This window comes from Zingiber officinale, chromosome 5B (genome assembly GCF_018446385.1).
Source record: "Zingiber officinale cultivar Zhangliang chromosome 5B, Zo_v1.1, whole genome shotgun sequence".
Classification (NCBI taxonomy): Eukaryota; Viridiplantae; Streptophyta; class Magnoliopsida; order Zingiberales; family Zingiberaceae; genus Zingiber; species Zingiber officinale.
This window is the reverse complement of record NC_055995.1, coordinates 101,919,017-101,925,016: the sequence shown is the minus strand read 5'-3', so window position 1 is coordinate 101,925,016 and position 6,000 is coordinate 101,919,017.

The following is a 6,000-nucleotide window of genomic DNA, read 5'->3' as shown; positions in this document are numbered from 1 at the left end:
GCCAAACTTGCAAGTTCAATATCACCGGTCGTCATCCAACAACCAATTGAACAAGTATCTTTGGTGGCGCACGTCGACATGATGGAGGGCCTCACGTTTCCGAGCGATTGGAGGACACCCATCATGGAGTTCCTCCGCTCTGGTGCTACACCGTCCGATCGGGATGAAGCCCAGCTACTGAGGAGGAGAGCCGGCTGGTTCACACTCATTGGAGACTAACTCTACAAGAAGGCATTCTCTCGCCCACTGTTGAAATGTGTAAGCTCGGAAGACGCGGAGTACATTCTCCAAGAAGTGCACCAAGGATCGTGCGGAGGGCATCAGGGCGGATGATCTCTGGCCAGGAAGATCCTGCTGGCCAGATACTTCTGGCCAACACTGCAAGCAGACGCCGCTCGGACCGTCGCAATGTGTCTTTCCTGCCAAAAGTATCACAACTTCTTCCACCGACCGGCGGAGGAAATGAAAGCATCTACCGTATCCTGTCCATTCGACCAGTGGGGAATGGATATTGTGGGTCCATTTCCTATGGCGACCGGTCAGCGGAAATTTCTACTAGTGGCGGTCGACTATTTTTCTAAATGGGTGGAGGCTGAGCCGCTGGCGAAGATCACCGAGCAAATGGTCAAAAAGTTCATTTGACAGCATATAATTTGTCGGTTCGGCATTCCTCGCCGGCTCGTATCTGATAACGGACGACAGTTCGTAGGGAAGCAGCTCGAAGAATGGTGCGAAAGTTACGGCATCGAGCAACACTTTACTTCCGTGGCGTATCCCCAGAGCAACGGCCAAGCGGGAGTAGCCAGTCAGGAGATTCTTCGCATTCTTCGGGCTCGCCTTGACCATATAGGAGGAAGCTGGGTGGACGAGCTGCCGGGCGTCTTATAGGCTATCCGCACGACCCCAAAGGAAGGAACGGGCGTCACGCCATTCCATTTGGTGTACGGTGGCGAAGCAGTCATCCCGGTTGAAGTCAGCATTGAGTCCGTCCGGATCCAGAATTATGATGATGATAACGCCGAGCGGAGGAACATGGAGCTGGATTTGGTCGACGAGGAGCGAGCCAAGGCGTCCGTCCGGCTAATGGCGTACCGGCAAAGAATGAAGCAAAACTACAACCGACGCGTGATCCCTAGAGCGTTCCAAGTCGGCGACCTAGTCTGGAAGAAAGTAAAGCCGGTCGACGACGTTGGCAAGCTGGAGGCTCCTTGGGCGGGTCCCTTCAAAGTCATCGAAAAACTCCGCTCAGGTGCTTATTATTTGGAAGATGAGGACGAACGGCGGCTAGATCGACCATGGAGCGCAAATCATCTCCAGCCGTACCGAGCTGGGTGAGAGGTGCGCTGATATAATTCATTTTGTGTATCTCTTGGTCGCTTGTGTTCTCTTAATGCAGGAAGCAAAATGATAAGATAAAACGCATTTGGCAATCTTCGCCGAACGGAAGTGTTGAAATTAGCCTTAAAGGCCGTCGAGCTCCGACGTTAAAAATCGAGAGTCGAGCCGGCGACTATAAACCCTCTGAGCGGAAGACCGTCGAGCTCCGATGTTAAAAATCGAGAGTCGAGCCGGCGACTATAAACCCTCCGAGCGGAAGACCGTCGAGCTCCGACGTTAAAAATCAAGAGTCGAGCCGGCGAATATAAACCCTCCGAGCGAAAGACCGTCGAGCTTCAACGTTAAAAATCGAGAGTCGAGCCGGCGACTATAAACCTGTTGGATTTTTCGGGCCGCGAAAACCGCTTTTTCGCGTCGCGGAAACCCCGAAACCCCCTAGCCATTGGATCCGTGCGAAGGAAAAATTTCAGAAATACGAGTACGAGTTTTAAACTTCGATCTACAATAGATCTACAAAGGAAAAACACTTTATACCTTCGATGCGTGCCCGTCGCAATCCCGCAAGTCCAAGGTACGCCGGATCTCGAAGTTGTCAACGTAGACAACTCTCTAGTGATATCCACATGAACAAGATGTGTTCTCTAACACTCAAGGATGGAGAAGAGAGCACCCCAAGTGTGCTAGCACTTTCTAGGGCTCTCAAGTAGGATTTAAAAGGAGAAAAGGAGAGAAAGTAAAAGGAATCTCACATACTCCTCTAGGTACCCTCCTTTGTGACCTTCACTTCACCCTTTTTACTTGGAACTCAACTCACTCACCTTCCTCTTGCTTGAAAACCCACGACAACAGTAGCAAAGAGAAGGAAGAACCCAAGGAAGAAGATGCATTCAACACCAAATCAATGCCACCAAAAATGAAAACCCATTTTCATTATGTGGCCGGCCACACATGAGTAACTCCTCATTTAATGTGGCCGGCCACATTAAATGGAGGAGTGTAACCTCTTGATCTCCCTTGATGATGTGGAGATGATGTGACAAGGTTAGTCATGCCATGTAGGATGAGTCAACCTTCATGATGTGGCAATACATCAAGTCAAACTTGATGTTTCAACTTACATTTGGTCAAGTCAAAATTGACCAATTCTCTTCCTTTGTGAGTTAAAACCAACATTTGGTTCAAGTCAATTTTAATTTAATGAATCTTAATTCATTAATATAAATTGACTCAATGAATCAAATTTAAATTAGACTCATTCAACAATTGAATCTAATTGAGTCTAACTCAATAAGTCTAATTTGAATTAATCCGAATCCAATCCTTGGTGCATCATATGAACCTAATCCAATTGGTTCATCATATGAACCCAATCTCCATCCACTTGTTCTTTGTGTGTGACCCAATAGGTTCTTGTAACGTTGGCAATGTTTCTAAACTCCTTTAGAAACATAAACAATGAGCGGCATCTAGCAATACATCATTGCTACCCAAGTTACAAGAAATGTTGAGATCCAACATCACCTTGTGACTACTAATTGTGACTCCTCACAAAATATGACAAGTGTCATTCTATCCTAGACATCTAGATTGATCAATATGAGGCATAGACCGTGTCATCCTCTAATCAATCTAAATCTTAAACTCCAAGTAGACACACTAAATCAAATGAGCTCAATATCCTATATTGACACATTTAGGCATGACCATGCATTTCGTGGTCTCACTCTATCAAGAATATCGATGTCGCTCCCGTCATATAGGAGGGATAGATCTCATCTACATCACTCACATCCCTCTGCATAATTCGTTACATACCCAGTAATCGCCTTTATAGTCCACCCAGTTACGGGTGACGTTTGACGAAACCAAAGTACATAATTCCTTATGTAGGGATCCATGGTGACTTCAGGTCTAAGGACTAGTAGTTATACTAATAGCCACATGAGAAAGTATATGACACTCATATAACGATCCATGATACTTTCTCATGGCAGGTCATTCAGTATACATTCTCCAATGCATACCCATGTGTCAACTTAATATCTCCATATCCATGACTTGTGAGATCAAGTCATCGAGTTGACCTACATGCTAGTCTTATTGCATTAACATTGTCCCTGAATGTTAATACTCGACTAGGAATGATTTAGAGTAGTGTTCCCTATATCATCTCACTATCGATTCAACCAATCGATTGATATAGGTAAGAACCTTCTACTCAAGGACGTTATTATACTTAATTTATTTGACACCAATACAAGTAAGTATAATAACCAAAAACAAAATACCTTTATTTATATAGAATATGATACAACAAGTCTAAAATACAATCATCAAATGATTGGCTCTAGGGCTCTAGATAACAAAACCCTCCGAGCGAAAGACCGTCGAGCTTCGACGTTAAAAATCGAGAGTCGAGCCGGCGACTATAAACCCTCCGAGCGAAAGACCGTCGAGCTCCGACGTTAAATATTGAGAGTCGAGCCGGAAACTATAAACCCTCCGAGCGGAAGACCGTCGAGCTCCGACGTTAAAAATCAAGAGTCGAGCCGGCGACTATAAACCCTCCGAGCGAAAGACCGTTGAGCTCCGACGTTAAAAATCGAGAGTCGAGCCGGCGACTATAAACCCTCCGAGCGGAAGACCGTCGAGCTCCGACGTTAAAAATCGAGAGTCGAGCCGGCGACTATAAACCCTCCGAGCGAAAGACCGTCGAGCTCCGACGTTAAATATTGAGAGTCGAGCCGGCGACTATAAACCCTCCGAGCGGAAGACCATCGAGCTCCGACGTTAAAAATCGAGAGTCGAGCCGGCGACTATAAACCCTCCGAGCGGAAGACCGTCGAGCTCCGACGTTAAAAATCGAGAGACGAGCCGACGTCTATAAACCCTCCGAGCCGAAGACCGTCGAGCTCCGACGTTAAATATCGAGAGTCGAGCCGGCGACTATAAACCCTCCGAGCGGAAGATCGTCGAGCTCTGACGTTAAAAATCGAGAGACGAGCCGGCGTCTATAAACCCTCCGAGCGGAAGGCCGTCCAACTCCGACGTTAAATATCGAGAGTCGAGCCGACGACTATAAACCCTCCGAGCGGAAGGCCGTCGAGCTCCGACGTTAAAAATCGAGAGTCGAGCCAGCAACTAAAAACCCTCCGAGCGGAAGACCGTCGAGCTCCGACGTTAAAAATCGAGAGTCGAGCCGGCGACTATAAACCCTCCGGCCGGAAGACCGTCGAGCTCCGACGTTAAAAATCGAGAGTCGAGCCGGCGACTATAAACCCTCCGGCCGGAAGACCGTCGAGCTCCGACGTTAAAAATCGAGAGTCGAGCCGGCGACTATAAACCCTCCGGCCGGAAGACCATCGAGCTCCGACATTAAATATCGAGAGTCGAGCCGGCGACTATAAACCCTCCGAGCGTAAGACCGTCGAGCTCCGACGTTAAATATCGAGAGTCGAGTCGCCGACTATAAACCCTCCGGCCGGAAGACCGTCGAGCTCCGACGTTAAAAATCGAGAGTCGAGCCGGCGACTATAAACCCTCCGAGCGGAAGACCGTCGAGCTCCGACGTTAAAAATCGAGAGTCGAGCCGGCGACTATAAACCCTTCGAGCGGAAGACTGTCGAGCTCCGACGTTAAATATCGAGAGTCGAGCCGGCGACTATAAACCCTCCGGCCGGAAGACCGTCGAGCTCCGACGTTAAATATCGAGAGTCGAGCCGGCGACTATAAACCCTCCGAGCGGAAGACCGTCGAGCTTCGACGTTAAATATCGAGAGTTGAGCCGGCGACTATAAACCCTCCGACCGGACGAAGGCAATAAAGAGGACTTGCGAACAAGTGCCCAAAGGTACTCGCCGTCAATATCGTTCGACCGCCTGAACGTTCCGCTCGGCCCAGTACCCAAAGGTACTTCATCAACATCCAGTGAACAACCTCTTCTGTAGAAGCAGGACATATTCTGCCGAGCGGAAAAGTTACGTAAATTACTTCGTAAAAATCTCTTTCGAACACAAGAGAGGTGTGATAAGAGGCGAGCGGACAACACACATATTGACTAGCAAAAGGACAAAGCAAGTAAAAGGATATTATATTAAAGAAACTAAAGCCGAGCGGCCAAATTACAAAAAAAGGAGAGTCTTTGGCCGAGCGACCTAATTACATATAAACTTCTATTCTAGATAATCGTAAAGATCCTTCGGGATGTTGTCGAGGAGCGCCACTTGATCTGCGGCCGGGATGAGAGCAGAGTCGGGAAGAAGACCCTTGGACTTCAAATATGTTGTGGTGGCGGTCATAGCAAGGTCAAAGGCAGTGTACATCCACTCGCAAACTTTCTCCGAAAATTCGGGCGAGCGGATGTAATTCTGTCTCAGGGCGGCGACCCGGCTTGGCTCGGCCTCTTGATATTCTTTAAAGGCCGCTTGGGAGGCAGCGAGGGACTCCTGTAAAGTTTTAAGCTCTTCCTTTTGCTTATCCGCCTCTGCCGAGCGGGCCACCTTCTCGCCAGACAGTTGGTCCATCAGCTCTTTAACTTTCTGCTCCAAGCCCCGAGCCTCGACATTCTTTTTCTCCAGATCGGAGATAGCCGTGTTCTTCCGAGTGGTGGCTAGGCTTATCTTTTGGTCGAGCGTCTTGACTTACCTCTCGAGCTCGGCCAAG